This window comes from Miscanthus floridulus, chromosome 11 (genome assembly GCF_019320115.1).
Source record: "Miscanthus floridulus cultivar M001 chromosome 11, ASM1932011v1, whole genome shotgun sequence".
Taxonomy (NCBI): Eukaryota; Viridiplantae; Streptophyta; class Magnoliopsida; order Poales; family Poaceae; genus Miscanthus; species Miscanthus floridulus.
The window spans coordinates 2,558,127-2,565,172 of NC_089590.1; the positions used below are offsets into that span (position 1 = coordinate 2,558,127).

General features: G+C 48.0%; 1 pseudogene; it reads right to left on the minus strand.

Annotated features, from left to right (window-relative positions):
• Positions 1-1,162: 1,162 nt before the first annotated feature.
• LOC136494010 (uncharacterized) lies at positions 1,163-3,385 on the minus strand (annotated as a pseudogene).
• Positions 3,386-7,046: the final 3,661 nt, after the last annotated feature.

The window sequence follows — 7,046 nt, forward strand, 5'->3', positions numbered from 1 at the left end:
GGGAACTCATTTTTCAACCGAAGAATCAATTCCCAAGCATGTGAAAAACCCTCATCCTTACTCTCCATGAAAAACACCCAAGAGTAGCGAGAAAAGTCGTCCACGATCACTAGAACATACCACTTTCCACCATCTGACCGAACCCGAGCTGGACCAACTATGTCCATATGAAGTAACTCGTCGGGTTCCTTGGTCATGACTTGGTTCACAGGTGGGTGAAAGGCGGCAACCATCTTCCCATGACGACAAGGGTGACAAACCAAATCCTTTTCAAATTTTAACTTGGGCAATCCTCGGATTAAGTTAAGTGAGCTCAACCTAGCTAGTAAGTCAAAACTCAAGTGACCCAATCTCCTATGCCACTTCCAAAGCTCAGAGGAGGATCCGGCCACCAAACATCGAGAAGAGCCAAAAGAGTGAGAAAAATCAGCTCGAAAGACACGGCCAAAAGGAACAATCTGGCAAACAAGATTTCCCTAAGTATCAAGGACTCGAGACAAGCTGGTCTTAAATCGCACTTCAAAGCCATCCTAAAGGAGTTGCGAAACTGAAAGCAAATTGAAATGCAAATTCGAAACCAAAGCAACATCCTTCAAGACAAAACTCTCGTTGACCCGAATGGTTCCATGAGAGAGCACCTTACCTTTGCTATTGTCCTCGAATGTGATGTACTCCTTGCATTACATGGGGTCGAGGCTGGAGAACCATTTTGAGCTTCCGGTCATGTGGCGTGAACATCCGGAATCAATAAGCCATGTGTTCTCTAGGCCTCCGTCCTACATCAATAGAAGGACATGGGATGAGCAAATGGCGCAACACTGGGGTTAGTAAACTGTGAAGGATACCAGTGTTGGTTCATTTGCCCTAGAAAAGTGTTAGGAAAAACACCAAACATGCCATGTCCCATTTGAGGAAAGCGAGCACCACATGGGGGAAAACGTGGTCCGCTAGAACTGTAGGACTGAAAGCCACTACCGAGAGGTCCAAAGTCATATTAATCATGACCTGAACCACGCCGGGCACGACCACCGCATGGTCTCGCAACCTAAGGCCTAGCACCTTGAGGCATTGCACCTCTTGGCCTAGTATTGCGCCTCTGAACAGGCGGCACATGTACACCATGGGGCGGGCGGTACATGTTTCAGTTGTTCAACTCATACTCCTACCACTCATCTCTCTTCCTCCTAAAGCAAAACTCAACAAGGTGACCATCCCTATGGCAATAGTCACAGTGATACCTCACCTCTCTCTTGGGGTGGTTGTTGGCTCACTTTCTTGTGGGTATGTGTCACTCTTGGTAGCTTTTTGGTTTTAGGAAGGGGATCCTCAGAGATGTTCGGTAGAGTGTCAAGTGGGTTCCTGAGATGGTTTGGTTTTGGAACCCAAACTTGTTTCTAGGGTGGAGCTCTTGGAGGTTCTTCAAACACTCCATCTTTTACAGTGGGTTCGGTAGGCTTAGGTGCATTGATCTTGATCAATTTAGGATTAGTGAAAGGTTTCTCACTTGGGCTTAAACCACTGAACTCAGCAACTTTGCCATAGACATGCTCACCCTTCCCACCTAAAGCAAAGCCTACTCCCGATGTTCTAGTTCCCCGCCTAAACTAGCTCATCATCATGCCCAACTGCGGCTCACTACAAGACACCCAATTCAAGATGGACCGAAGGTATGTGTTGTCTTCCTCGGATCTCATCTTGTCCCGCCTGCAAGAATCAAGCTCCAACACCAAGCTCTCACAACATGCACACTCAACAACCATGCTATCTGAACTGGCCTTCTCAAGAGCAAGGATCTTGGCATTCTTCTCTGCCAGCTCAGATTGCAAGCCCGAACAAGACTTGCACGCACCCAACAAGCTAGACCTAGCCTTCAGCTCATCGTTCTCATCTAACAAGACAGCATACTTAGATTGCAACTCAGAAATTTTGGTCATATGAACAGCACATTCATCACACTCAGCCTCATCAGACACATGAATGACAAGCTTCTTAGCTTCCTCAAGCTCCTTCTCCACAATTTCTAGCTTGTCCTTAAACTCTTTCCTCTTATGAGCAGCACGTTTTAGCATCTTATCTTGACTCATCAAAGTATCAGTCATGATATCAAGCTCGGCAATAAGAGCATCGACGGTGGGTTTTACCTTGGTAGAGTCATCGTCGTCGGGAAGCACGTCCTTGTTGGGCTTCACCCCTTCATCCACAGCCATGGTGCAGTAGCCTCCATGGATGGACTTGGCGACAAAACAAAGCCCGGTCAACTTGTCCTCATGTCTCTTCTCGGACTCATCATCGCTCGAGGAAGAAGAACGGTCGTCGTCGGTGTCGTTGTCGAGGTCGCTAAGGGAGGCGAGGAAGGTGCGCTCTTGGGCCTTGGCCTTCTTGAAGTACTTCTTCTTGAGCGCCTCCTTGTCGAATCCTCCCTTCGACTTGTACTTGGAGGTGTACTCGCGCTTGTCCTTGCGCTTGCTGGAGTCGTGCTTGTCGGAGGAGTGCTTGTTCTTCTTGGGGCAGTGGGCGATGAAGTGGTCAGGGTCTCCACAGCTGTAGCATCCTTCCTTCGGACCACCACCACGCCGGCGATTCAAGCGGTTGTTGTGAAACCACAAGAACTGGCTGATGATCAATGCCAGCTCGTTGTCCCCAAGGGCCTCCAATTGCTCCTCTGTGACAGACACCAAAGAAGACAAGGCAAACAACATCTATGAGGGGTTAGCCAAAGAACTTGAGCCGTTACCTGAGACCAAAGCCATAGTCGGTGCAGAGGGATTCTTGAGCTTGGCTTGGGTCTGGTAGTTGATCTTGGTGGACTTGAGCTTGCTGAAAAGCTCATCCATGGTGAGGGTCTCATACCTCGAAGACTCAATGATGGCGGTCACCTTCACATCCCAAACCTTCCGATCTAGGGCACATAGAAGCTTGAGTGCCCTCTCATGATTGTCATAAAGTAATTGTGCCTTGTTTGCTCGCATCTTGTTGACGATGGTCTGAAAGCGAGAAAACATTGCATCGATGGACTCGCCATCAAGCTGGGTGAAGTTCTCGTACTCCCTCTTGTACGTCTCATAGAGTCTGGTTTTGACCTGTTCGGTCCCCTCGTGATAGCTCTGAAGCCTCACCCAGATCTCCCGAGCAGTAGTACAATCGAAGACTCTCTCGATCTCCTAAAGCGAAAGACTCGAGAAAAGAACTGAGCGAGCTTAGCGTTGTGCCGATCTTTTTGATCTTGCATGACACGAGCACGGGGTTCGAGCACAACGTAGGTAGCATCCTCACAAATCTCCCAAACAAGCCAATCAATCCCCTGGAGATGTGCAGGCATGCGAATCTTCCAATAGGGGTAGTTTGTTCCATCGAAGAACGGTGGTTTGTCGGAACCACGCTCCATATCGCCTTCGTGGATCATGGACCGATTAAGGTGGAATGATCCTTAACCGGCTCTAATACCAATTGAAGGACCAAAAACGACGACCAGAGGGGGGGTGAATGGGAGCCGTAAAATTTCTCTCGAAATATTTGGCCGCTGTCCCAAAATCACCACCAAGCACAAGCAAATTCCCGAACTAAGATACCCAAGCCAACCAGTGACGAGAGTATCTAGAAAGATTCCTCGGAATGGTAGAAATCCAACGCTAAAGACGGAACATGATTCGGAGCTCAAACGACTAAACTGCAGGCACTAGTTTCGATCGATGGTAGCTTACTGCAGCACCTGGGCCGAGCAGATGCTCACTGGAGCCCAAGACAAAACCTGAGAATGAGCTGCAGAACCTGGTGCCCGACTCCCTCTGTACCAGATCGCACGAACCACCGATGCAAGCAAATCAGGCTCAGGGGCAGACAACGTGCTACCTGGATCCCAACACCAGCATCAGAAGCAAGCAACCAGAGGCCCACACGCCAACTGCTGAAGAACGTACTCACACAGAGAGGGGACGAGCAGCAAGGCCTGACCACACACGAACACAACGAACAGTCAGTGGCCAAGAATGAGCAACAAGGGAACGAGCGGTGGACTGGCAGGTAGCAGAACTGCTGGATGAGCACTCGAAGGTCCCTAGGCACTCACGCCCCTTGGCTCAACCAATCTGACGCACAGCTTGACTCCCCTGCCAAACAAACAAGCAGCCAGGCTGCTAGCAACGAACAGAGCACAGCACAACACTACGAACAGAAGAAAGCTAGCTCAAAAATTCAATGAAAATTCCATCAAATCAACAGCTCTTGAGCCCAGAATGTGCACAGAACAAATTTAACAAGCTACAAACCTAATTCCCAAAAATCATCGCCTGAAATTTACTCAAACTCCGGGAAATATAGATCGTAGCCAAGCACGAAAAATGGAGAGGAAAAATGAAGAACACATAGACGAAAATCCCAGCTTCAGATAGGAACCCCAGAGGGCAAGAGGAGGATTTGGGCCTCCATTCCCGCTCCAAATCTCAGGTGAAACACCACTAAGAATTCAGCAAATTTTTACCTCACTCATGAACTAAAGGAAGCTAACCCTAAGAGAAAGAGGGGAAATGAGAGTAGGGAGAGAGCTGAGGGAGATGGGGGCTCCTTCATCCTATTTAACAGGGCTATTACACAATCCCAGTTTTGCCCTTGGATACTATTGAGTCAAACCACTTAGCCCAAGGGCGTTATGGTCCAACCCGGTGTCATCTTCATCCGACGGCCACCGCACCTCCTCAGCAGTAGCTTTGCCTCGACGCGAACTCCCTGATGCCGCCGCGTGCCGTCTGTTCCTCCTCGGAACCTACGCCCGGGTTTTGAGGCCCAAACCAGTAAACCCGTCACCGATGGTTTTGAGGCCCAAACCACCAAACCCGCTCGCGAGTAGTGTACTCCATACGCGTCCCCCGCCGCTCGACACGTGTAACCGCCGTCCTCGACCGGCCGGCACGTCAAGTCCTCTAAGCCTCGCTCGACCCGCACGTCCGCCGTCTTGACTCGGTCAACACCGTCACTCCCATGTCTTCTTGCACTTGTCGATGTCCCAAGTGTCAGCCACCGCGGCTAGTCACCCGGCCTCTGGGTCCCTCGGTCCAAGCCTCACGTCCGTCCTTCACCGCTCCCGCTCCGTCAGCACGGCACATCCTCCTTGACCTTCACCTGGCCGTCGACCACCGCATCCGAGCTCCACACCTGCACAACACAAGCCAAAAGACATGTCGCACACATAGCTTTCGTCATGGTTGGGTTAGTCACCACTCAACCCACTTCATGGATCACATTGACAATCATACTCATCACAAAACGAACACACAAGGGTACTTGTCAACCTTGTGTTCGCATGTGGGAATGGAGGCCCGAATCCTCCTCTTATCGTCCGGGATTCATCACTTTTGTTTGTGATTTTCGTTCCACTGAGTTTCGGTTTTTCCCCATTTTCGTTCTTCACTACGATCTGAATTTCCCGGAGGTTGAGTCAATCCCAGGCGATGATTTCTTGGGGATTGGTTTGTTCTTAGTTGAGTTTCATCTGTACAAATTTTGGGAACGAATCTTGGAGCATTGAGTCGATTTTCATCGATTTTCTTGGGCGCCTTTTTCTCTGTTCGTGTGGACGTCGTTCTGTTCATTTACTTGAACTAAGCCAGGCCGACAGGTGTAGATAGACATCAAGCGGAGCAGACCCTGCCTGCCATCTCTTGCAGCCGCGGGCTCCTTGCCGAGCGCTTGCAAGCTCGAGCAGGCCAGCGCCGGTGGCCAGTGCCTTCAGCGTCGCACGTGAGCAGCTCTCCTCTGTCCGTTTGTAGCACCAGCTTGCAGGCAGCTTTTGAGCGGTATTTGCAGCAACAGGGTTCAGTGCTAATTTCATCTTCTTGCTCCCGTGAGTTGTCCTTCCAAGCATTCATTAGTTCATCTTTAGAGCACTAATTTAACTTATTTTGTTTGGAATACTTCTCACTTTTTGGGAGGGTGCTGAATTTCCTTTTTGCCTGAAGTGCTCACGGTTGCGTTTCTCTTGTGCGTACTGCTGTTTTTGGTTCCTGGAATTTCCGGTTGAAAGCTAGGAAATTTCCGGCTCAGTATTTCCAGCTTGCTATTTTTGTCTGCAGTTTGTGCGTTTGTGCTCCGATTTGATTTCCTCTTTTTGCGTTGGTCTTCTACCGTTCCAAGGAACTTTTCTAAGTACTCTTGCCACCTGTTGGCTCATGTATCTGACGTTCTTGCGTGCATTTGCTTTTGGGGTACGAATTTGGGACAACGGCCAAAAAGGTTCGAAAGAAATTTGTGGCTCTCATTCAAAGCCCCCTTTAGTCGCCGTTTTCGGTCCTTTAGTTTACGGTAGTTGTGTTTAGTGCGTTAAAAACCTCCGATGCTATTTATCTTTTTTTATTATTATTGATAGGGGATTGTCATGGTTGACAAATATTTAGGGAACAATGTTTGTGATGATCCATAAATAAGAGAACAGAGACTAAATTGAAGTGTCAATCTTATCACTCAGAATCGAGAGATCAAGAGAAGTGACTCCTGGCTCAGGTGGGTAGAGGTTGGACTTTGTTTGGGCACGGATAGGGTCAGCCCTAATCCATACCCATGAAGAAAATAATTTTAGTTAATTACTAGCAGGTTTAAGATCTGTGCAAAAATTTTAAAGATGGCCACCGGAGCAAAACTCTAACACCCAAAAGAAATATTTGTTGTGTCTTGGTAGACTTGAATGACCCTTGTTTCTCAAAATGTGACTATGCAAAATATGCTGAAACAAAACGTCCACAAGAGCATGGAATTCGTATGTTTTAGTTTATTTTGGATAAACACTAGTTAAAGTTCCAGGAACATTAATGTTCCCGCATCTGTTACGCACCTCTACCGTTGCATTCTTATATTTCACAATATCAATTTAAATTGAAGTTTAATGCAACAGTGAATTAAAAAAAATGCTAATTAATTTTTATTTGATTGGATTGGTCTGGGTCCATTATGAGTATAGAAAAGGTAGCCAAACTGTCTGGATTCTTTCCCCCGTTAATTTGGCGATGGTTTCAATAGAAAATTAACTAACATTTAAACGCTAATACAAAAGAATATTT